The sequence below is a fragment of the Megascapheus bottae genome, chromosome 36 (genome assembly GCF_031878675.1).
Source record: "Megascapheus bottae isolate mThoBot1 chromosome 36, mThoBot2.hap1, whole genome shotgun sequence".
NCBI lineage: Eukaryota > Metazoa > Chordata > Mammalia > Rodentia > Geomyidae > Megascapheus > Megascapheus bottae.
Genome location: NC_143544.1, coordinates 1,945,001 through 1,970,727, shown reverse-complemented (window position 1 = coordinate 1,970,727; position 25,727 = coordinate 1,945,001). Strand labels below are relative to the sequence as shown.

General features: G+C 55.3%; 1 protein-coding gene across 1 annotated transcript in view; it reads right to left on the bottom strand.

Moving 5' to 3' along the window:
- Positions 1-25,086: 25,086 nt before the first annotated feature.
- Litaf (lipopolysaccharide induced TNF factor) overlaps positions 25,087-25,727 on the bottom strand; it is a 20,106-nt gene continuing 19,465 nt past the window's right edge. The window contains exon 4 of the mRNA XM_090324816.1: positions 25,087-25,727. This exon is cut by the window's right edge and continues 969 nt beyond it. The gene's annotated coding sequence lies outside the window, so the exon portion shown is untranslated.

Below are 25,727 nucleotides of genomic sequence, written 5' to 3'. Positions count from 1 at the left end.
CTCAGGGCCATGGGGCTGTCCCTGAGCTTCTTTTTGCACAAGGCTAGCGCTCTACCACTTGAGCCACAGTGCCACTTCTGGCTTTTTTTATGAATAATTAGAGATTAGACTCATAGATGTTCTGCCCGGGCTGGCTTTAAACCCGATGCTCAGATCTCTGCCTCCTGAGTAGCTAGGATGACAGGCGTGAGCCACGGGGGCCTGGCATAAGCCGGTTTTATGTCCACCGTATGGAGGTTTTCAGGGTGGCTGCGCGTTGGTGGGTGGGAGATTTGCAGCCTGTAGATCTTCATAGTGCTGGGTGGCTTTGAGCTGGTCACCTAACCTCTCTGATCTTATCAATAAGACGCAAATCGTCCCCAGCTGAGAGCAACTGGTAAGAGGAATAAAGATGGATAAACCACTTGGACACAGCGCGTGGTCTGTTAGGCATCAAATTATGGATCTGGAAGAACTGGAAAGTTCTTGCTTACATCCACCAGGGGCCTTGGTTGGTGTGAATGTGTTTGTGTGTGTGTGCGTGCACACACGTTTATTCAGAAATGTTTAGATCTACGGGGAAGTTACAAAGATAGCACAGGGTCCTCATGAGCTTGCACCCTGCTTTTCCTGTATCGTAATACCTCATGTTAGAACAGCAGCTACTGAGGGACTGGCGAAATGTTCAATGCCAAGTCTGCTTCATTGCTTTCCTGGTTCCTCACCTGACAGGGGGCTGTGTGCTGAGGAGCTCTGACTCCTCAGGCTCGCTCTCGCTCTCTCTCTTTTGAGACAGAGTTTCTAGGTAGCTCCTACTCCATCTCCCCAGTGCAAGGATTGAAGTTGTGCACAGCTGGGCACCCGTGTCTCACACCACCTAGCTTCTCAGGAGGCTGAGATCTAGGATCACGGTTCGAAGTCAGCCCCAGGGGAGAAAGTCCATGAGACTTCTCTCCAGTGAACCACCAGAAAACTGCAAGTGGGAGAGCACTAGCCTTGAGCATCAAGCCCCCACAGCCAACAAAAAATTAAAGTTGTACATCACCATAAAACTGCTTTTGATCTCATCGGTGTTTTAATTTTTTTTTTTTTCCCAGTGCTGGGGATAGAGCCTGGGTACAGACCAACCATCTGAGCTCCATGCCTAGCTTGATCATTCATTTTGATTTGGACCCCACTACCCCTGTTCCAGAATTCTTAGATGAAAAATTGGTCTCAAAATACTTCTGTTGGGCTGGGAGTTTGGCCTAGTGGTAGCGTGCTTGCCTAGCATGCACAAAGACCCAGGTTCAATTCCTCGGTACCACATACATAGAAAAAAGCCGGAAGTGGTGCTGTGGCTCAAGTGGTAGAGCTCTAACCTTGAGAAAACCCAAGGACAGTGCTCAGGCCCTGAGTTCAGTCCCCATGACAGGCAAGAGAAAAAAGAAAAATACTTCTGTTGCCTTCAAAAATAGCCCTGGAGCTGGTGTGTGACACCAGCCTATGATCTTAGACCTTCCCTGGGGACTGCCCTGCTCTGCTCCCTCTCCCCCAGCCCCTACCACTCTACCCAGGGCTCCATGCATGCTAGGCAAGCACTCTACTACTAAGTCACACTCCCAGCCCTATGCCCGCCCCCCCCTTTTCTGGAACCTGATTTACTGCAGAGCCCTGACTGAACACCTCCTCCAGCCATCCTTACCTAACCTCTGAGAAATCATACCCCAGGAGCTGGCTGGGCAGAGTCCCCATAAGTGGGGGGGGGGTCTCCCCACAGACTCACCAAAGAGCCCATGGCTCTTGGCTGGAGGGGCCCTCTAGCCAGGCCCTGTGACTGTGTGAACATTGAGAACTCTCACTCTGGGGCCAGGGTTTCATCCCGGATAAAATCACATCCGGAGATGACTTCACTTCTCTGCCAAATCAAAGCCAAGTTTCCGATGCGGCAGCCAGCCTGCCAGGCACGGCGGGCGGGCTGTGTGCCGGGCCGGCGAGCCCCCTTTCAGAAATTAGCTCTCTTCTAAGAACTGAAAATGAGCAAGCTAGGTGGTGACTTCACTTTTCTTGGAACTGCTTTACATTATAAAAAAAGACAAAACCCTCACTTAGCTGGTTTTGGGTCGCCTGAGTTCCTAATTTCTGTTGCATGTTCTTATAAAGCTGAGGTCTTTACCACAAAACTGTACCAGGTTTTTGGAGGGGAGCGATAAAGGGGAAGAACAAGTTTTTATCTGTTAGTGTACAATTTTAAAAATAAAGGCCAGAAGCATAACCTTGTGGTAGAGTGCTTGCCTGATGTGCACGAAGCCCTGGGTTTGATTCCACAGTACCATATACACAGAAAAAGCCAGAAATGGCGCAAGTGGCAGAGCACTAGCCTTGAGCAAAATGTGTTCAAGGAGAACCTGCCTGGTACCGGCGAGCCTTCTTCTTCATTCTGCCCAGGTCCTAGCGGGAGTCACTAGGCCTCCAGTCAGGGTGAGTGATAAGCCAGACGTGTCCCAAGTGGAGAAGTTTGACAGCTCAAAACTGAAGAAAACCAATATTGAGGGAGGGAAAAAAGCACTCTTCTTTCAAAGGAAACTATGCAGCAGGAGAAACTGTGTTCAAACATCCAAAAATGCAGATTGCTTCTCAAGAGCATGTTTCAACATGGCCCGACATGCCTGCCTTTAGGCCTATTTCTGTAAATCTATGTGTTTGTGGCGATTTGAGGCATTCCCTGGCTGGAAGTTCATCCGTAGGCAGGGCCCCCTTAAATTTGTTTTTAAAGTGAAATTTCGGATGGTAGATGACTGTTGGCAGTAATCTCACTATGGATCGCCTTTGTGAGTGTGGGCCTGGAGCCAGTTTTAACCTACAACAGGTGCCTTCTGCTTCATAATCATACTTCCGTGACCTCTTAATTTTCATTTACAGTAAAACATTAAAAAAAAGAAAGTGTCCAAGAACAGTGCCAGTGCCCAGGCTCTGAGCTCAAGCCCCAGGACTGGCAAAAAGAAAAGAGAAATAAAAGAGGGCTGGGGGGGCCAGGAGTGTGGCCTAGTGGTAGAGTGCTTGCCTAGCATGCACAAAAACCCGGGTTTGATTCCTTGGTACCACATACAAAGAAAAGATCGAAGTCATGCTGTGGCTCAAGTGGTAGAGCACTGGTCTTGTGGAAAGCCCACGGATAGTGCTCAGGCCCTGAGCCCAAGCCACGGGACTAGCAAAAAAAAAAAAGGGCTGGGGTCATGGTTCAGTCTTAGGGCAGACCATTACCTAGCAAGTGCAAGGTCCTGAGTTCAAACCCCACTACCGCCCCCAGAAAAGAGGGAGAAGGAAAAGAGGATAAAGGAAACCAGGAGTGCAGAGTCCCAGCTCCTGAGGGACATGGCTGGCCCTCAGCCAGCAACACCACCTGAGTGAGTCACAGTGATCTCCACTGGGCAGCAGTGTGGGGCCCTGAGTGGGCCTGGGGATGGTGCTGTGTCACCCCAATCTCTAGGAGACCATCTTGCCTTCCCAGAGACGTGGCGGAGGCTCTTGAAAACTGAGTTAGACCCTTCCAAGAGGGGACCTCTAGGAAATGGTGCCAGTTTCTCTGGCCCCATCTGTATCTCTCGTCCTGTCTGGATCTCTCTGACTCTGGCCGCAGCCCTTGCATTAGCATGCACTGCACTGGCACTGGATTCTTGGAGTTACCCTTGGCTCTCAAACTAGGGTGCCCTTCCTTTGTAGGCCATGTGAATCCCAGCTCCGCAGTGGCCTTAGGGAAGTGGGGGGAGGGGGTTCCTAAAGCCATAAAAGGCTGCTTCTGTTGGAGGGTGGGCACTGGGGGAGGGGAGGAGCAAGAAAGGGGGTGGATGAAGATGCATGTGCTGCACATAGTTTATTTGCAGGTATAACAATGGAATCCCGCGGGCATGGTTTTAAGGGGCAGTGGGTTAGAGGGACAGGGTGATGTTCACATGTGTGAAGATTTCACTGTGGGCCCACCTGGAACACCACACCTATAATCCCGGCTGTTCAGGATGCTGAGGATCAGATTTGAAGCCAACCCAGGCAGGAAAAGAAATCTGTGAGATCTTCCTCCTCCCCCTCCACCCCCGCCCCTCCCCCCCTCCCCAGGCTCAAGTTCTGGCACTGTCCTTGAGTTCCTTTTTGCCCTACCACTTGAACCACAGCCCCACTTCCGGCTCCTTGTGTCATTCCTTGGATTAAAGGTAAGAGACTCAACAGATTTTCCTGCCCAGGTTGGTTTCAAACCACAATCCTCCGACCTCGGCCTCCCTCCTGAGTAGCTAGGATTACAAGTGTGAGCCGCCGGCACGCCTGGTTGAGACACAACTCCAGTTAAGCACCCAAAAGTCCAAAGTGGAGGTGGGGCTCAAGTGGTAGAGCATGTGCACACACACACACACAAAAGGAAAGGAAACCGACCTTGTCCACCTGATGCATGCTATTTTTTTTTTTTTTTTTTTTTTAGCAATCTGAAAGTGTGGAGGAGAAATGGAGACAGCCTCATACAAAAGAAGGCCCGGCATGCCAGTCCAGGAGAGCCTCTTCCTGCTCTTGACTTTGTTTCCCTCGGAGACATGTCCTCATTTAGCTGGAAAAATCTGCGTCTGTGGAGGTGAGGCCAGCGTTCTAAGGGCATTCAGCCAGCTAGCAGCAGAGACAGACAGGTCGTGAGCCAGCGGCGCCCAGGGCCTGTGGCCAGGGACGCTGCTCTCTCGGTGGTCAGGCTTCTCCACCACCTCCCTGGCAGCTCAGCACTTCCTCAAGGCACTGGCGCCCCCCGCTGGCCGGGCCCGAGGAAATGCAGCATCCACCAGCGACCAGAGTGGATCCCAACCCAAAGGGCCAGGGAAGTTTCACAGCCGTCCACCTCGGGAGTTTTGTTCACTGCAGCCAGTGGGGGTAGGGACAGTGCGGGCTCCTGCTGCTGCCTGGGTTCTGACGACCCTGCCCCTCAACCTCAGCCCTGTCTATTAGAACTGGGTGACCTTGCTGAGTTACTTCAACTCTCCCTCCCCCCACCCCTCTCTCTCTAGCATTTATTGTCATTATTACTTCAGGGCTGGTAGGAGAGGCTCAGAACCTTGAGCCTTGCCCCAGCCCCCTGAGCCCTATTTCTCCCTGTGGGGAAGTAGTGATTGGGTTAAATATCTCCTCCACGTGGCTGTAAGCTGGGATCCAGCAGCTGAGTGGCACTAAAGTAAAATTAAAAAAACAAAACAAAAAAAAACTACCCAAGCCCTGAGTTCAAGCCTCAGGACCAGCAATGATTTAAAAAAAAAAAAAAGTCATAATAAAAAGGTTTTCTTTGCCGGGCATGGTGGCTCACACCTGTAATCCTAGCCACTCAGGAGGCGGAGATCTGAGGATCCTGGTTCAAAGCCAGCCCAGGCACTGAGCACTAAAGTCTATGAGACTCTTATCTCCAATTAATCACTAGAAAGTGGGAAGTGGGGCTGTAGTTCAAGGGGTAGAGCGGTAGCCTTGAGCTGCAGAGCTTGGGGGCAGCGGCCAGGTCCAGAGTCCAAGCCCCAAGTCCCACAAAAACAAAACCCAACCCTCTGTCCACTGGTTGGCTTCCTCCCCCCCCAATCTCCTCTCACCCCTCCTCCCTTTCTCACATGCGTCTTCCCCTCTGAAACCCCAAGGGTAGCCTCACTGCTGAGATGTTTGCCGCCAAGGTCGTTGTCCGGGGTTCTAAGGTCACACAGGTGGATGTCACCATGGAAGGCAATTCTGCACTCGAGCAGCAGCCAGTCCCTGATTTGGGTAGGGGTGTTGAGTGAGGCCTGCCAAGGGGTTCTACCTCCTTGGATCCCCGGGTGGATCCAAGCCCTCCCCCCCCCCCTTGCCCCCAACACAGGACCCAAAGATCCATTATCACCTACAGCGGGGCCTCGTCCCAGCTGATTAGCACCTCTACTTAAGACCCACGCAGCTGGGCCTTGGCACCCTTGCTGCCTCCGGAGAGCCAGAAAGCTCTCTGGCTATGGAGCGGACGTGAACTCCCTCCTGGCTGCTGGGTGGGAGCTGGGGGAGCAGGTTCCTTCTCTAAAAGTGAGTAGATTAAAGTTGGGGGACCAGAAGCATGGCCTCGTAGTACAGCGCTTGCCTAGCAGGCACAAAGCCCTGGGTTCAATCCCTCAGTACCACAGGAAAAAAAAAAGCCAGACATGAGGTTGTGACTCAAGTGGTTGAGTTCTAGCCTCGAGGAAGCTCAAGGACAACACCCAGGCCCTGAGTTCAAGGCCCAGGGCTGGCCCCTCCAAGAAAGAAAGGAAAGGTTGGGGCACTGCAGGAAGTGGGCATTGAGTTCCAGCACTCGCCCTTGTCCTGCCCGGCCCAAGTGGGTCTAAGCAGGGTGATGGAGGTGGCAGCTGGCTGGTACTGGATGGTACTGGATGCAGCTGGCGTGCCACACTCAGAAAATGGTATGGAGCCCCCGTGCTCCTGCAGGGAGCTGTATCCCCAAGTCACCCCCTCCCAGGTGGAAACTAGAGTGAAGGTAACTTTTTTTTTTTTTTTTTTTTTTGCCAGTCCTGGGCTTGAGCTCAGGGCCTGAGCAATGTCCTTGGACTTTCTCAAGGCTAGAGCTCTACCACTTGAGCCTCAGCACCACTTCCGGCTTTTTTCTATGTATGTGGTACCGAGGAATTGAACCCGGGTCTTCATGCATGCTAGGCAAGCACTTTAACCACTAGGCCAAACTCCCGGCCCCGGTAACTTTTTTTGAGGGGGGGGGGGTCTTGGGGCTTGAACTCCGGGCCTGGGCGCTGTCCCTGAGCTCTTCAGTTCTAGGCTACCCTTGAGCCATAGTCCCATTTCCATTTTTCTGGTGATTAATTGAAGTCTCAGCTTTGTAGTGCCTGAGCTGGCTGTGAACCCCCATCCTCAGCTCTGTCTCCTGAGCAGCTAGGATTACAGGTGTGAGCCACCTGAGCCAGGTGGCCGGCGTTAACATGAATAGCAAGCTGGGAAGACACGGGAGGCCTGGCAGCCAGGGCTGGGGCTGGTCAGGCTCCAGGTAGCTGGACCGGGTCCTCAGGAGTCTGTGGCCTGGAAAGGCATGTGAGGACATCGTCACGATGTCCCAGTGCACACACCTGTCACCTCAGCTACGCAGGAGGCTGACCTTTGAAGATTGCAGTTCAAAGCCAGCCCAGACAGCAAAGTCTGTAAGACGGGACTTCGTTGTTTTGTCATGTTGTTGGGTTTTTTCCGGGGATGGGAGGGGTGGGGGGTCGGTTGTAAGGCTTGAACTCGGGGCCTGGGCGCTTCCCCTGAGCATTTTTACTCAAGGCTAGCGCTCTGCCACTTTGAGCCCCAGTGCCATTTCCAGCTTTCTGATGGTTAATGGGAGGAGAGTCTCAAGGACTTTCCTGGCTAGGCTGGCTTTGAAAGTGCGAGCCTCAGATCTCAGCCTCCTGAGTAGCTAGAGTGACAGCTGTGAGCCAGCCTTGAACAAAAAAGCTCAAGGATAGCGGCCCTGAGTTCAAGGCCCAGGACTGGCGTGTGTACACACACACACTTAAACACTCCCGAGCTGGGGCCTCTGCCAGCCTCAGCCTCTGGGAGCTGACACACCAGTGTCTGAGAAGACCTTCCAGGAGAGGGCCTCCAGGTGAAGAGGGTGACCTAGAACTGTGCCCGGCTCAAGGGCCTGGTGGTGTCCTGGCATCCAGGTGGCATGGTGCGGGCGGGGGGGGGTGGGGGGGGGTTCTGGAGCTGGGTAATGGGCCTCCCCACCCAGCTGCGGGTGGAAATGCTCACTGTGTGTGTGTGTGTGTGTGTGTGTGTGTGTGTGTGTGTGTGTGTGTGTGTGTGTGTGTGTGCGTGTGTGTGTGTGTGGTAGGGGTCTGCTCCCTCTTTGGAGATTGGTTCTGTGGCGTTGGTGGCCTGGCCCTTTAAGGGCAGCCAGCTCTGCCTCCCAAATCTGGGCCTCCTGGGTCTGGTGGGCTGGCCTTTCTCCTGGGCCTGAGAAAATGTCAGTGGGAAGAGCCCGCCATAAAAAGCCTGTCCATGCCAAGCCCCCCCCCCAGGCTCTCCAGGCCCCCAGGGGGAAGAAGACCCCCCCCTGCCCCCCTCCCCGGGGGGCGGGCTCTCGGGAATGACATTTCTTACCACCAGCATCCTGTTTATCCCGTGGCTCTGGCCCTTACTACCAGATTCCCTGGAAAACCTTGCAAAACTATTTATGAGGAAAGAGAGCAAGGGATGTTGGGTAACGGGAAACAAGCAAATGTTCCAACCTGGGTGGTGTGGAAGTAATGGGAAAAACATGTCTCTCCCCGCCTGACTTCACCCTTTGCTGCAATGCCTGGGGCCTTACATGTTCCCAGAAGGCTTAGGGGCAAACTCAGCTCCTCCCTACTTCCAGGGGCACCAGAATGGCCTGGCTGGTCCCTAAGTCACCGGGGCAGCAGAGAAATGATCCTGGCTGGACAGCTGACAGGCCAGCTGGGCGGGCCTGCGGTTTACCTGCCTGGATGCTCTTGGGGGTGGGGGAGGGACACTGTCCCCTCCTCTTGCCCATGCCCCCAACCCTAGGACCAAGAGGTGACCCCACTCCTCGAGTTTTATGGCCTTGTGGTTTCCTGTCTCTCCACTTCCTTTCTGAAACCCCAAAAGAGGCTTCTGGGGAAAGGCAGGGCCTTTCAGATCCCCCAGGCAGCTGGTGTCTGCCCCAGTGACTCGGGACTACTGGGGCCCAGCTGGCCTGTGCCCACAAGGTCAGGCGCTCAGTCGCAGAGGTCTTGTCCCTTTCTTCCGGTGGCCCACAGGGCAGGTCTCACACAGTGTCACACCGGGGAGAGGGGGCCTGGGCTCCAGCTCTTGTTACAGCAGAAGGATGGGCACCAGACCATCCGGGCCCCATTAGGAAGTAGTCCTCGTTCTAGGCTGTAGCCTAGGTGAGCGAGGTTGGCTGCAGTGCAGCTCTGTGACCTTGATAGCCAAGCGCAGGGCTGCAGGGCAAGGTGAGGTTTGCTTTGTTCGTTTGTGTGTTGTTGGTCCTGGTGTTTGAACTATGGGCCTGGGTGCCCAACCACTTGAGTCACAGCACCACTTTCTGGCTTTTCCTGAGTAGTCTAGAAAAGTCCATGATACTTTACATTTTGTTGATTGTGGGGCTCAGGCTCTGGGCACTGTCCCTGAACTTTTTCCCTCAAGGGTGGCACCCTACCACTTTGAATCACAGCGCCACTTCCTGTTTTCTGAGCAGTTTATTGGAGATAGGAGTCTAATATACTTTCCTGCCAAGGCTGGCTTTGAACCCTAATCCTCAAATCCCAGCCTCTGAGTCACTAGGATCACAGGCATCAGCCATCAAGCCACCAGGTGTCTCTTGAATTGAGATACCTGACTCCATTTACCGCTCAGCATTTAGGTGGTGGTAGGGTTTGAACTCAGGGCCTCAAACTTGCTTGGCTGGTGCTCCACCACTTGAACCAAGGCTTATAGTATGGGTTTTTTGTTGGTTATCTTGGAGTTGGCATTTTGCCTGCCTTTCTGTTCTGCCTGGTTTTGAACCTCAGTCCTCAAGACCTCAGCTTCCTGTACAGCTAGGATAACAGGTGACAGATGTGAGCCCCTACCACCACCTGATCTTTGTTGAAAATAGACATGTACGTTTCTGTACTGTAGGAACAGTGCCTCTTGGAAGGGTTCCGTTTGCAGTCAGTGTGTCCCAGGGCTGCATGTCTCACGGTGAGATCAATTCTAGAAGAAATTGCACACCCATTAGCAGATGCCCTCACCTCCAGGAGCCAGGGGGTCTGCTTTCTTTGTGGACTTCTGTCTTTGGGGCACATAGACCTTGGACTATGTGCTGTTTTGTGTGTGGCTTCTTTGACTATGTTGTGACATGTTCAAGGACCAAGTTGCAGCCCATGACAGCACTTTGTTCCTGTTCGTAACTGAAGAATAGTCCACTCTGTGGCAATGCCAGAGTTTTTGCATGCCCTCTGGAAGCCCAGGGACATTTCATTGTTCCTTTTGTTTGTTTTGGCCAGTCCTGTGGCTTGAACTCAGGGCCTGGGCTCTGTCTCTGAACCTCTTTGTGCTCAAAGCTCTACCACTCAAGCCACAGAGCCACTTCTGGCTTTTTAATTTATTGGAGATGAGAGTCTCACAGACTTTTCTACCCAAGCTGGCTTTGAACCACGATTCATTGATCTCAACCTCCTGAGTAGCTAGGATGATAGGCGTGAGCCAGCCACACCCAGCTCACGAGATTCACCTCCAGTGAACCACCAGAAAACCGGAAGCAGTCCATGCCTGGAAGTGGTAGAGCACAGAAAGGCCCAGGGACAGCGCCCAGGCCCTCAGTTCAAGCCCCACTGAAAATAAAAATACTGTACACGAGGCAGGTCTGCCCATGGCCATGCAGGTCCCATCCCCTGTCACCGTCATGGTGCCATTGTTGGCATGCATTGTAACCCTGCCGTGAGGGAGGTGGAGATCGGGCGAACGGCGGCCTGCTGCCCGCCTCGCTAGTGAGTCCCTCAACAAAACCAGGCTGGGAGTGTGGCTTGGTGATACCCAGTGCTTGCCTCGTATGCATGAAGCTCTGGGTTTGATTGCTAGGTACCACATACACAGAAAACAAATTAAAATGGAACGGCTGACCGGGCACCATCAGCTCGTACCTATCACCCTAACTACGCGGGAGGCTGAGAGCTGGGGCTGCACGTGGAAGCCAGCCCAGGCAGGCAAGGCTGGGACCCTTCGACTGACCGCCGGAAAGCCAAAACGTGGAGCCATGGCCTCAGTGGTACCAAGTGAATTGAATCCGTTATCCGCATGGGGCGGGGGACCTGGTGGCACTTACGTCTGTCCTCCCACTTAGTAGGAATTCAGATGGAATTGCTGACCAGCCAGCCAGCCCTGGGCATAAGTGCAAGATGTTCCATATAAAGAATACTTATCCTGGGGCCGGGAGTGTGGCCTAATGGTGGAGTGCTGGCCTAGCAAGCACAAAGCTCTAGGTTCCATTCCTCGGTACCACATACACAGAAGAGGAATCTCCCCTCCTCCCCTCTCCCCCTCTCCCCCCTCCCTTCTCCTACTCCTCCCCTCCTCCCTCCCAGGTCAGCTCTTCTGCGGTTTTGCGTGTGTCCACCGGGGGGCAGCATCGCCCATGGCCGCTCTTGGTTGGGGGAGCCTGGCCTGGGGCCTGGGCAGCACCAGGGACGCTGCCCTTCCGAAGCCACCTCTGTCCTGTGGGGCGGCTGCTGAGGTGCCACGGGGGGGGGGGGGGGGCAGGGAGGATGCCGTCCAGAGAGCCTGCATGGCCCCTTGCAGGCCTTTGGCATGGCCGTGGGGAGGTCAGCGGGGGAGGACAGGACAGGTGGAGGAGGGGACGGGTGGGAGGAAGATGGAAGGACGCCCTTGTCCACAGCCCCGTGGCCAGGCAGGGCAGGCTGGTCACTTTATGCTCCCGTGTCACGGCGACCCTCACAGGAGGCGGGCGCTGCAGGGGGCCACCTCGTGTCCACCTCCTCAGTGAGGACAGCCCAGGGCCGCTGGGGAGACTGAGGCCTCTGGAGGGAGGGGGAGAGGAGGGGCCAGCAGGGGTCATCCAGCTACGGAGCAATACAGTCAGAGCCAGGCGCCACCTGTGAGAAGGGGCCGACCAAGGGGAGGACGACAGCAGAGGCCCCGCCCCTAGGACAGGGTGTATGTGGGGGGGGCTCAGCCGGCAAGGCTGCACTGGTCTGGGGGGGCTCTTGGCCAGGCCAGAGGGAGCCCACTGCTGAGGGTGGAGGGAAGTAAGGGGGGGCTGGGAACGCCGAAGGCTGCAGCTGTGTCGCCCCCTGGGCCTGTGCCCCCTGGAGGCTGGGCAGCTGGAAGCTGTGAGGACGCAGGGTGAGGCCCAGGGCACAGGGCGCCGGCGGCACCGCCAAGGCTGGAGGAAGGCGGCTGCGAGCTCTGGGCGTTCTGAGCTGTGTGAGCTGGAAAAAGCCTCCCAGCCCCTGCACCTCCCGTGTGTCCTGTGTGGTGGGCAGAACGGAGGTCCCTTTTTTTTTTTTGCCAGTCCTGGGCTTGAGCTCAGGGCCTGAGCACTGTCCTTGGACTTTCTCAAGGCTAGAGCTCTACCACTTGAGTCTCAGCACCACTTCCGGCTTTTTTCTATGTATGTGGTACTGAGGAATCGAACCCGGGTCTTTGTGCATGCTAGGCAAGCACTTTAACCACTAGGCCACACTCCTGTTGAGGAATCGAACCCGGGCCTTTGTGCATGCTGGGCAAGCACTCCACCACCAGGCCACACTCCTGCTTTGCGTGGCTGTGGGCTCCCCCTTCCATGGGCCCTGCTGGTGGCCGTGACCATCTGGAGAGCTGCAGGTAGACATGGCCTTAGACAAGTCACCCGAGGCTCGGTGTGACCACCGTGGTGGTGACAGGCACCCCTCACCCCCACAGGAGAAGACGCGGCAGCCCCAGCCTGGCTGGGACTCACCACCCCACACCAGGCACAAGACTCCCGCTGGTTCTGCACAGGCGCTCGCCAAGGCCCCAGGGGTGGCAGGGCCGGCCGCCTGCTCCTCACTCCCGCAGCAGGTGACCCAGATCCACACACAGGCCCCAGGACAGGGCAAGAGCACACGCCAGGCTTGCCTGGACACCCACGGCCCGGGAGTGGTGGCTCCAAGGGTCCATGGCTTGGCCCCCTGCCAACTGGTCCGGCCCCTCCTCACCTCACCTCTGCAGCTCAGCACCCAGGGGCCACGTGGAAGTCAGACCCTCAGGGTGCAGACCAGAGGGCCCCCCCCAGCCAGCAGGGGTGGAGCTGGCCAGAAGACCCGGGTCACCCACCCCAGGCCACATGAATGCCACCTCCCCACACCAGGCTTACAAATAAAGTTTTATTGGAACCCAACCGGTTTCCCTGGAGTCCCAGGCGGCCACCAGCTGGACCCCAGGCTATGGCAGTCCCTGGGTGCTGTATGGCTGGACTATGGTGAACGCCATGCTGAGGCCACCCTGAAGGGTGTTCTGAACCCCCAAAGTCCTGTTCTGCCAGTTCAAACTATGAGCTGCACTGAGGCCACCCCACCCCATCCCGTCCTGCAGGCCCCCATGGCACCTCCTGCTGTGCAGGCCGGGCCCTGACCCATAGCAGAGCTTCCAGCAGTGATGAGAGCCTCAGGCCAGGGTCAGGGGACCAGAGCCCCCCACCTTTGGGTAGCCCTGCCTGGCTAATGTCTGGCATTGGCGCTGGTCAGCTGTCGCCTGCGTTCAGGCCGTGTGGTCTTTGGTGCCCCAGTCCAGCGAACAAGAGACCCCCATGTCTCCAGGGGCTCCTAGCCAGGTCCCAGGCGCCTCAGCTCCAACGTGGGCAATGGGGGGGGGGTACCAGCAGGATGGAAGCCCTGCTCCGTCCGCCCCCAGTTCTGGTACAGGGCCACCCACTGCCCTGTGGGGCATCCACAGTGGCCCCACAAAGACAGGCCTTCACAGAGCCTGGCGTGGTCCCCATCTCAGGCCAGGGCTGTCAGACACAAGCAGCTGAGGAAACTGAGGCACAGGATGACCATCGCCTGGAGGTGACACCCCCTGTGGGGACAGCCTGGTGCTGGCCACATGCTGCCACCATCCCTGCCACCCCCGCCCCCCTTCAGGGACTGCTGTGCCAGCAGAGCACAGCCAGCTTCTGCTTTTAATTCTCCACCACACCCCACAGCGGCGGCACCCCTCACCCCCACGGCCCCGGGTCCTGCTGACCCTGCAGCCCACGCGTGCCCAGCCTCAGGGCAGGGTGGACAGAACCGCGGAGAAGACTCGGTGTGATGCAGCCCAGCATGTTGGAGGTCACGCCATCATCCCAGCTACTCAGGAGGTGGAGCGCTGAGGATTGAAGTTCAAAGCCAGCCAGGGCAGGAAATTTCAAGGGACTGCTTATCTGCCATGAACCACCAGAAGAACTGTTGTGGCTCAACAGTGGTCGAGCACTAACCAGCATGAGCAAGAGAGGCTCAGGGACAGCACCCAGGCCCTGAGTTCAAGTCTCATAACTGACTAAAAAGAAAGACGCCCGCTGCTACTGTTTCCCTCCTGCCATGCGAGTCCAGGAGGGGGACCAGAGCCCCGCTGCTCACAGACAGGACGAGCTCTGGGACCCTCGAGGCACCCACCTGGGGTCCCAGAGACAGAGTGGCCCTGAGGTCAGGCAGGCCAGGGCAATGACATCAGGTACTGCCACACCCCACCATTGGTAGAAATGGAGTCCCGGGCCAGCCTTGAACCACCATCCTCCCCGCCTCAGCCTCGTGAGGAGCTGAGATTACAGGCGGAAGCCACAGTTCAATGGCTGCTCTTCACAAGTGCTCAGGAGGAGGGGAGAGCTCGGAAGAAGAGCAACGACAAAGGGAAGAGGAGTCGGAGGAAGCCTGGGCAGGCGCTCGCAGGGAAGGCGGATGTTTCGTCCATGTTCCTGACTCTCCAGGGCAAAGGATCTCAACAGGCCAGAGGCGAGAAGGGGAAAGAAAGGGGCTTCATGGAGACCGAGGGAGCCTGAAGTGAAAGCGCCGTCGCCAGCCGCTGCGCTCAGCCTGAAAGCCCGTGGCGTAGCTGCGAGAACCACACGGCCCACAGGAGAGGAGGGGAGATGGCAGTTCAGCCGGGTGTGGTGGGATCCGCTGCCGTCTCAGCCATGTGGGGGCCACGTATACACTGCCTGCTGGCATCGTTGAGCCTCAGTTTCCCTATCTGTAAAGAGGGTCATGGAGGCTGTGCCCGCCGCCAGGGCCCCGCGTCCACTAGCGTGGCAATGCTTAGTCTGGCCTCTAGGATTTCTCAGCCCCTGCTTTTGTTTTCCCCTCATCAACCTCTTCTTGTTGTGCTGGTCTCGGGCTTTGAACCGGGCACCGTCCCGAGCTCTCTTGCTCAAGGCTGGTGCTCTACCACTTCGAGCCACAGCTCCACTTCTGGTTTTTGGTGGTTCACCGGCCAGGAGAGTCTCAAAGACTTTCCTGTCCAGGCCAGCTTTGAACCGCGATCCTCAGCTCTCAGCCTCCTGAGTAGCTGGATTGACAGGCGGGAGCCACTGGCCCCGGGCTTCAGAAACAGCAGCGCTATGCTGCTCTGATCGAGTCCATGTCTTGTCGGCGATTAAATGTGCCCAGACTTTTGAGAGTGTCCCTGCAGTGTCTCTCAGGGGAAATCCCCCAATCAGCTCTGGGCTCCTGCGAAAGTGCTCAGGGGATCCTTTGGACCGGGGGGGGGGGGGGCAAGGGTGTCTCTTCACAGCCCTCACCAGCCCCAGCACCCCACCTCCATGGAGGGCACATGGGCATGCCAGCTCCAGCCTAGCCGGCGGCCGGGCGGGAACAATGGCCCCTCTATCTGCCGGGTCTTTGCTCCGGTCAGGCCTCTGCCAGCTCATCGTGGGAAGCTCCAGGCTCCCCATTTCATCTCCTTCTTGGCACAATTCCCCAGACAGAAAGAGCCCCCATGCATGCATAAGACACCGCCCCCTGTCCCTTCCGGGTACCCCGGTATCCCAGACAGCGTAAAACCCACCCGTCCCGCCCTGCTGCAGCCCCCAGCGCGGACCCTGCTCTGGAGGTGGAGGAAGAAAATGAGCAAACTTCCATCCAGTCTGTGGCTGGGGCTCAGAGTCAGGGGGCGGGGGAGGGGCCCGGATCCCCCCCACACCTGCCCAGCCACACTAGCAGAGCTGAGGTTTCCCCCCTGGAAGGCAACGGCACCCACGTACACACAGACACACCGCCACCCGCAGTAGCCTGGGCCCCGCGGGCACTGCTGAGCCTGGCACTGAGTTCACGGGATCGAGACCTCCTGAGAGCCCAGCACACGGGAGGCAGAGGCAAAGGGACCACAGCCAGCCCTTGTCCAAGACGAGGAGGAGGGAAGGGGAGAGGGAAGGAAGAGGGAGGTGTGCTGGCTCATGCCGAGGATCCTGGTTCAAAGCCAGCCTGGGCAGGAAGGACTCATCTCCAGAAACCTGAAGTGGTGCGGAGTGGTACAATACCAGCCTTGAGCAGAAGAGCTCAGGGACAGCACCCAGGTCCTCAGTTCAAGTCCCCCCCCCGGATGTTTACAGCGATGGAGGCCGACTTACCCCAGGATGCCAGCAGCCCCTGGGGTTCCATAGCTGTTAGCTCCGGGAGACTTAAGCTTCTTCTCTCCCAGAGTCCCTTGGGTCTTGGGCCCAGGGAGACCTCCAGGGGGGCCTAGGTGTCCCTCCATGCAGAGAGACCATGAACACTAACCGAAAAGGAGTGGAAGATTCCTAAGTGAAAGTTAGGGGAATGCAGCCCCTCCCCCTCCTCCCCTCCCCCTCCATTAATACATTTTGAGACCCTGGACAAAGGCCCAATTCCCCCCCCCCCCACACACACACCAGATGACGCTACTTACAGCAGGACACCCTTTAAAACTGAGGGTTGTTTTGTTGTCCTGGAATGTTCCATTTCGTAGTGTTGGGCTGTGGTTGACACAGGACATGGTAACTATGGCCGGGGCGTGGGTTCCGGGAGGCCAAGGAGCCGGCCTGCGCTCACTCAGCATGGAGCCTTCCGGGTGTCTACCCCCCCACATGCACCCTGTCCACCTGTGACACCCCAGAGGAAGGGAGGCCCAGGCCCTGCACAGGACACAGAAGCAGCGCCCACCGAACACCCGAGAGGAGCAGGGCCTGCTGCCCGCACAGAGACCCAAGTCGGAGCTCTCCACTCGACTCATTCTTGACTAGGGCTTGAACTCAGGGCCCTAGCACTTCTTCGGCTTGCTCATGGCTGGTGCTGTACCACCTGAGCCACCCCTACAGCCCTGCTCTTTGCTGCTTACTTTGGAGGGAGAATCGCAGGCTTTTCTGCCCAGACTAGCTTAGAACTGTGGTCCTCTGGAGCTCAGCTGTTCAGCCTCTGTTCGCTGCGGACCGCAGGTACACGCCGAGGGTGCCTGGCTTTAAAAATAGAACAACTCGGGCTGGGAGTTTGGCCTAGTGGTTAAAGTGCTTGCCTAGCATGCATGAAGACCCGGGTTCGATTCCTTGGTACCACATACATAGAAAAAAGCCGGAAGTGGTGCTGAGGCTCAAGTGGTAGAGCTCTAGCCTTGAGAAAGTCCAAGGACAGTGCTCAGGCCCTGAGCTCAAGCCCAGGACTGGCAAAAAAAAAAAAGGGCCCCCCCAAAAAATAAATACATATTTCTTAAAAAAAAAATAGAACAACTCAGGCAGGGAGTTTGGCCTAGTGGTAGAGTGCTTGCCTAGCATGCACCAAGACCTGGGTTCGATTCCTCAGTACCACATATATAGAAAAAAGTGGTGCTGAGGCTCAAGTGGTAGAGCTCTAGCCTTGAGAAAGTCCAAGGACAGTGCTCAGGCCCTGAGCTCAAGCAAAAAAATAAAAATTAAAAAAAAAAACAGCTCAGGCTGGGAGCATAGCCTAGTGGTAGAGTGTTGCCTAGCATGCATGAAGCCCTGCGTTCGATTCCTTGCCTCAGTACCACAGACTCAGAAAAGGCCAGGAGTGGTGCTGTTGCTCAAGGGGCAGAGTGCTAGCCTTGAGCAAAAAGTAGGGCCCAGGCCCTGAGTTTGAGCCCCAGGATTGGCAAAAAATAAATAAATCTTTTTTTTTCCTTTTTAAAAATTATAAAGGTGATATACAGAGGGGTTGTCGTTATTTCTAAGTCAGATAAGGAATACTTTTTCTTTTTGGCATTACTGGGGTTTGAACTCAGGGCCTTGCACTGGCTAGGCGGGTGCTCTGAGGAGTGGCATTTGCCAATTTCCCTGGTGTAAAATCTTCCACTTTGCCAGTCACCAAGCTACTGTGCCCGTCTTGAAGACAAACAGGAGACCAGCATAGTAGCGCACTGGACCCTGCTCCCAGCCCAGAGAGAGCAGCGGTGAAATAACCAGGCTGTAGCGGGGAGGAGGTGGGACTGGCTCGGCTCACGTGACCCATGCCACCGACAAGGCAGTGCCAGCTCAACTCCTCGCTTTTTATTTCTATGATAATCATATCTTGGATAAGTTGCTATCATTTCTCATAAAAACCGTGTTTAACAGCCAGTCTGGATGTCTGCAAATCTACGCCTCTTGTAAGCCAGTGAAACAACAGCAAAAGAGTCTGGCTGGGTGCAGTGGCTCACAGCCGACGCCCTAGCTATTCAGAAGGCTGAGGTCTGAGGATCATGGTTCAAAACCAGCCGAGGCTGGAAGGTCCATGAGACCATTATCTCCAATTACCCATCAAAAACTGGAAGTGGCACTGTGGCTCAAGTGGCAAAGTGCTAGCCTTGAGCAAAAGAAGTTCAGGGACAGTGCCCAGGCCCCGAGTTCAAGCCCCAGGACTGACTGGCAAAAAATTAAATAAATAAATAAGGAAAAGAAAAAAAAAAACAACAAACCCAGTTCAGCAATGCCACTGGCTCCTGGACACTTGCGTGGGGTTGAAATGTGGCTCAGTGGCAGGGCCCAGGCTTGGAGGTCAACCATGGACCACGCAGAATGCACATGCGGTGGGTTCCATTCCCACCCCTCAGAAAGAGAAGGGAACGGTGATGGAGAGAGAGGGAGAAGAGGAGGAATGGAGAGAGGAAAGGAGGGGAAGAGGGAGGGAGGGAGGGGAGGGAGGGAATTAAACCTTGGCTGTACTGAATTTCTCATACGTGCCCCTGCCTTGGGCTCTCAGTAGCAACAAGAGCTGGGCCTGGCAGCTGCTCCCCAATCCCTTCTCCTCAGTGACCCTAAGGTACCCCGCTGCCCCCATGTTGACTTGGGGGCTCTGTGAGGTGGCCAGGCTGCGTTTTGCTGCCCCCCAGCAAGCCCTGCCATGGCGAGACAGCCCATAGCCAGCTCCCAGTGGAATGCAGGTCCCCAGGGCGCGCGGCTTCTCACGGGGCTGAGCCCAGTGGTCAGAACAGAGCAGTGAACAGCCAGGGCAACCGCGCTGCCCAGGAGACGCTGGTTGCCATGAGCACCAGGGGAAGCTGCAGGCATTCAACCCGAGAGGGCAGGAATGCTGCTCCCGCTCCCACAATGCAACGCCCTCAGCCTGGGAACGCAGGCACAGGGAAGCCTGTCAATCAACGGCTACAGGCCTGGACAGCCGTCCTCAACACCGAGCATGCAGACGAGCGAGCGGGCAGGGCTTCCTGCCAGAGGGCACAGCAAGTGTTCAGTAAAATCCCGGTGAGGTGATGTCACTGAAGGTATGGCCCAGACCCAGGGACAGAGGCCCTTATTTAGGCTGAGATCTGAGGATGGTGGTTCAAAACCAGAACAAGCAGGAAAGACCATGAGACTCTTATCTATGCTAAACTACAATAATAATAATAATAATAATAATAATAATAATAAGCCAGAAATGAGCTGTGACTCAAGTGGTTGAGCTCCAGTCTTGAACAAAGAAGCTGAGGGATGGAGCACAGGCCCTGAGTTGAAGTCTTAGGCCTGGCATACACACAAAACGCATTGCAGGTATGTCCCCCCAATAGACAGGAATGTGCCACCGGCCCAAGCCCTCGGCTGGCGGGGTCCCCATGCAGGGAGGTTAACGGCACCGGCTATCCCGCCAGACCTAGCCGTCTGGAAATGACAGCCTGGGCCCCTGACTTGGATCTCTGATGGGGAGGAGAGACAACAGACTCCTCGGAGGGGACCCCCAAGTCTCAGCCTGGACCCCATCCCACATTCCTGACAAAGGCTTTATTTTTTTTTTAACAAAGAAGTTCACAGGGAGAACGGAAGAGGCTCCACAAACCACTGTCAGGGGGACCCTAGGGAAGGGGATGGGGGGGCTCCAGGCATGAGGGGCACAAAAGAGGCTAAGCTTGGAGCAGGAGAGGACTGGGATCTCCCCCACCTCATTGCTGGGGGGGCCCACTTGAGGATGGGGAGGTCGTCATGAGCCCCAGCCTGGTGAGGGGATCCAGGCCCCCCATCCTTAGAAAATGACCTTGCTGATCTCAGTTCCGACTTTGCACCACGTGCCAGGGGTATCCAGAACTTTCCATGATGTGTCTGCTCCTCTCCCGAGTCTCCCTCCTGGGTCAGGAAGGGATGCCAAGTCCCCAGTGACCGTCCCAGCACACAGGTTGTCACTTCACTGTCAAAACCGAGCGGGTGGAGGGAAGGACTGATGGGAGGATGGGTAGACAGAGGGGTAGATGGACAGACAGGAGGATGAACAGGCAAAATGGACGGACGTACAGATGGATGGATGGACGGGAGGAAAGCTGCATGGACACACAGATGGATGGACAGGAGGGTGGGGGCAGGATGGATGGACGGGAGGAAAGCTGCATGTGTACAGGCAGGGTCAGGTGGCAGGTGATGGAAGGCCACCAGGACCAGATGGAAGACACAGCCATCGCATCCTGGCACTGCCAAGCGAGCTCCACGCCCCGCCTGACCATGGCTTGGAAGCTGTCACGGATGCTCAGTGACCCGAAGCTTGGGGTCCCCATCTCTAGGTGTGAAACGCTGTCCCGGAACCCAGACCATCATCTGATCATGCGCCTGTGTGACACACCGGCCATCCTCCAAGCCCGGCTCCCAGGAACCTTCCAGAAGGGCGATGCCTTCTAACGTTTGCACAGGTTCTGGGGGGACCCAGCTAGGAGGACAGGCCTGTGACAGAGGAGGGCATCAGGGGAGACCCACTCCCCACTGGAAGGGCTGCCAGGAAATGAACCTGCACCAGTGCACGCCGGGGCGCAGAGCCAGATGCCCCCCATCCAACCCCTCCCATCCAAGTTTTCCATCACTGAGGATCACCCCTGCCCCTGCCCACTGGGCGGGACTGGGCCGCCACACACCAGCCCGCACGGCTACCACTGGCCACCGGGGCTCCCAGCATCTGAAACACAGCCACTGTGCCCCAGAAACCTTCCATTCCATGTTAATCCATCACCCACTCAACTCATCGAGCAGTCCTGCAAGCAGATGACACCCAGCCCAGCTGGAAAGAACTAATAAGCTGACAGGCAGATGGACAGACAGCCCAACCAAATATTTACCAGGCAAACATGATCCACACTTGCTCTATCCGGAGCTTCAGATATCAGATATACTCAGGATGAGATCCAGGGTTACAATATGAAGGAGCCTGACATCTGAAAATGTGGGTTCAAAGTCAGCTCAGGCAGGGGAGTCCCTGAGTGTCTATCATCTCCAGTTAATCCCCAGGCAGGGGAGTCCCTGAGGGTTTATCTCCAGTTAACCCCCGCCCCCCCAAAGCTGGAAGTAGTGCTCAAGTGCTAAGAGAGCAAGCCTGGAGCAAAAGAAACTCAGGGACTGAGTTCAAGCACCATGACCACCAACAACAAAATCTTAAGAAATGATTTCAAGCCGTGTGCACGGTGGCTCACGCCTGTCATCCTGGCTACTCAGGAGGCTGAGATCTGAGGATCGAGGTTCAAAGCCAGCCCGGGCACAAAAGGACCAGAGACTCTTTATCTCCAATTAACCCCTAGAAAAATGGGAAGTGGGGCTTGGTTCAAGGGTAGGGCGGTAGCCTTGAGCTGAAGAGCTCAGGGACAGCGCCCAGGCCGAGTTCAAGCCCTGTGACCCACAAAAAAAAAAAAGATTTCACCTGCTTCCTTTTAGGTCTTTGTGTTGGTACTGGAGTAAAAAGGAAGCCTCCCTCAGGGTGTGGGTTGTGAGAGGTTTGAACCTGGAACTCACGACTCTGGCCAGTTCTGCTCGAGGCTGATCTTCAACCCCAGCCAAGCCACCCCATCGTTCTGTTGCTTGGTTTTCTTTCCTATAGTCAGAGCCAGTTCCAGACTGGAGAAACGTAACAAAATACAATAAGTAATAAAAATTTTTTTAAAAAGTTGCAGTTAAGTTTGACTCAAAGAGCCAAAGGCACCGCTGGTCTGAGTACAAGAGGGAGAAGCTTGGGGTCCAGTGAGGTTTTGGGGGTCCGGGAGAGGGGAAGAGTGGGGTGATGATGGCTCATTTCCTTCCTCATTAGCTGGGTGTGATTAGAAGAGTGTCCCAACCTCTCTGGACTCCCTCAACAACAACAAAAAGGACAGGAAGCAATAAGGCTCTGCATATGTCCAGGTGGAAAATGGGAAGGTCAGAGGGAAACTGAGTCCACACACCACTATTGTATACACCTGTTCAAGAGGCAAGGACACAAACAAATTCACAATTCGTTCACTACACGGGGCTCCATGCTAGGAAGTCAACTGTGCTTCTTCAGTGGGCCGTGGCTGGGGAAGAAAGGCAGAGAGGCACAGAGTTTACACCTCAGTACTTCCCCTCTCCTCTTCCCCCGCCCCAAAAAAGCCAAACACATACCCAGCCCCTGCCACCCCACGCTGCCATGTCCACCCAGAAGTAAAGCACCTGTCCACAGCCACGTTGTGACGGCTCAAAACTGGAAAAACACCCGCGCGTGTTCAGCTAGGTGATGGAATACAACACAGCAGGAAAAAGGGGTGCAGGCCGGAGGGCCCCTTAGAAGTTCTGTTTCCTCATCTGCCAAGTGGGAAAGGGGACACTTGCCTAAGAGCATCAGGACACACCTGTGTGGCTGGTGTTTCTCCCCCGGTCTGCCCACGGGAAAGTGGGGTGACAGGTTGTCAAGCTAATTCACCCTTCCTCATTCCACTCACCTTCCTGATGCCACCAGAAGATCTGTAGGGCCGGGCAAGAAACCGAGGTGCTGAGACCATGCCCCATCCGCCTCTTCCACGTCCCCCACCCCACACCTCGGGGCGCGTCCTCCTTCAGCTGGGCAGGGCCAGCAGCGCAAAGCCCACCTGGGTCTTGTTGGCCACGCCTCCAACTCCAGAACTGTCCTCAGCTGTGCCCCAAGCCCAACAGAGCCGGCAGCTGTGCCAGCACCCCCTAGCATGACAACTTGTTAGCCAATCCCCTCTCACATCGCACCCCACCTCTTCACCTGCAATGAAACCATGGCAAGAAAACTGGCCGAGGGCAAGCTGGGAGTGGCAGAGCGCCTGCCCGGCGCTCACAAACATAGCTGCTTGTTTGACAGTGTGCCAGTCGGCAGCTGTGGTTTGTGGCATGTTGGGGTGTGTGCAGGGTGGGGGATAGGTGTAAAACACCATTCACATATAAACAAGGAAGGAAATGTAGTTCCTTCTGCCACGGAAACCCCAGCCTTATGAGTATCTCAGTGACACGAAACACACGCTCAGGGAAGAACCCCCTACCTTGTGCGCGTGTGCACACACACACACACACACACACACACACACACACACACACAGTGGGGCCTGCTTACCAGTGAATCCAGAGGACAAAGGAGTTTGGGAAGGGGGAGAATGGAAATGTTTCTTTTTCTTATTGGTCGGTCATGGAGTTTGAACTCTGAGTCTGTGCATTGTCTCTGAGCTTAAGACCAGAGCTCTACCACTTTGAATTTGTGTAACTTTCAGTTTTCTGGTGTTTAATGGGAGATAAGAGTCTCACAACTTTCGTGCCGATGTTGGTTTTGAACCCTGATCCTCAGATTTCAGCCTCCTGAGTACACATAATAGGCATAAGCCACCAGTGCCTAGCTGAAGTTTTCTCTCTGTGTGTGTGTGTGTGTGTGTGTGTGTGTGTGTGTGTGTGTGTGTGTGTGTACTGGAGTTAGGACCCACAGCCCATTCCGTTTCTTCACTTTTTTTTTTTTTTTTTTTACTCAAGACTGGCACTCTACCACTTGAACCACTGCTTTTGATTGCTTTGCTCCTGCTTTTGCTTGTGCAGTTAAGGTAAGAGTATCATAGACTTTTCTGCGTGGGTTGGCTTCAAACTGTGGTTCTCAGATCTATCTCCTGAGTAGGTAGAAGGGTTATAGGCAGGGGCCACAGCACCTGGCAAAATTTACCGGGAGGGGCTGGGAATGTGGCTTTAATGGTAGAGTGCTTGCCTAGCACGTATGAGGCCCTGGGTTCAATTCCTCAGCACCACATACACAGAAAAAGCCAGAAGTGGTGCTGTGGCTCAAGTGGTAGAGGGCAGACTTTGAGCAGAGTGAGGCTCAAGGACAGTGCCCAGGCTCTGAGTTCAAGCCTCACAACCAGCGCAAAAAAAAAAAAAAAAAAAACAAAACTTACCTGGACGATGGCAGTCGCTGGCTGGAAATCACACTGAGCATTTTGGTAGGGGTTTGTAGGCCATGTGATTCTATCATCTAAACCCAGAGCGTCTTACCTCGAGGCCCTTTGCCAGTGGCTGAGCACAAACGAGTTTCCACTGCAGCTCTTCCCAACACGATCCAGACCAATGCTCCTCAGCCAGAGAAGGAACCATAGAGAAGACGACGCACAGCTGTGTCTGGTCTAGAACTCAAGCAGAGAGAGCCTGCCTGGAAAGTGCAAGGATCTGAGTTCAAATCCACAAACAGACACACAAAAACATAAGGACACACACACACACACACACACACACACACACACACACACACACACACTGCACCATATACTGGAATGACCAATGAATGCTTCCTGTTTCAGGCACCCAACCCGAAACTCCCCAGGACCCATATTTCAGTTTCCTTTTTTTTGTCAGTCCTGGGGCTTAACCTCAGACCTGGGCACTGTCCTCATCTCTTTGCTCAAGGCTAGTGCTCTACCTCTAGCCACAGCTGTACTTCCAGATTTCTCATGGTTAACTGGAGGTAACAGTCTCACAGACTTTCCTGTCTGGGTTGGATCTGAACCACGATTCTTAGATTAGTGTCCTGAGTCGCCAGGATTCTAGGCTTGAGCCACCAACACCTGGCTATTTCAGTTTAGAACTAGGGCGAGACACAATAACTTGAGCAACTCCAGACTTGGCCAAATGACAAAAGCCACATGACAGCCATGACTTCCGGGGCAGAGAGCTCTGGGGACGATACAGTCCACTCCACTACGACCTTCCCAACAAAGCTGGGCTGGCCCAGGCGGGGCGGCACTCTACACAGCAGCCATACCATCGGTGAACAAAGCAGGCTTTGTTTGTCAGTGAATGGAGCTACAGGAAGGCCGAGGCCATCGTGATGCCTAAGGCTGGAACCGAACTCAGTCCAGTGAGCCAGGCGGCCCAGCCCAGCCGGAAGCCAAAGACCTGCTCTGGGTGAATTATCTTCACAGCGAACACAACAGGACGGCTTCTCCCCAGCTCAAGCACCGACACACAGGTCACTGAACGAACCAAGGTCTTTATTTTTGGAAAGCAGATCAAACCAAAGTACCACACGGAATCCAGAATTCAGAAACCACAGGGCAATCTTGACCGCGTGGAGGCGATCATTCCATTCATGGCCATAGCTGCCAGCATCCGCAAGGCTGGAGTTCAGGGTCTGAGGCCTCCAGGCAGCTCCGCTGCAGCTGCAGTGCAGGGATGGCAGTAGTGCACTCACGTGGCACCGGGGTTCTGGAAATCAGGACCTCGGGGTCCTCTGCTGTCACCCCACAGCTGTGCCTCATGAGAGGATCTCACATTCTTGCCCAGAAACCCAATGGCTTCGTGCACAGGGTGTGTGTGTGTGTGTGTGTGTGTGTGTGTGTGTGTGCAATCCTGGGGATTGAACTCAGGGCCTGGGCACTTGATGTCCTTGAGCTTTTTCAGAAGGCTAGTTAGTGGTCTAGCACTTGAAGCACAGCTTTACTTCCAGATTTTTGGGTGGAGAGAAATGTCTGATGGACTTTCTTGCCCAGGCTGGTATAGAATCACAATCATACCTCAGCCTCCTGAGTAGCTAGGATTATAGGTGCCAAGCTAAGAAGTGTTCAAGAACCACCCCAAACGTGTGGAAAGGTAATTACTCATTTTTTGTTCT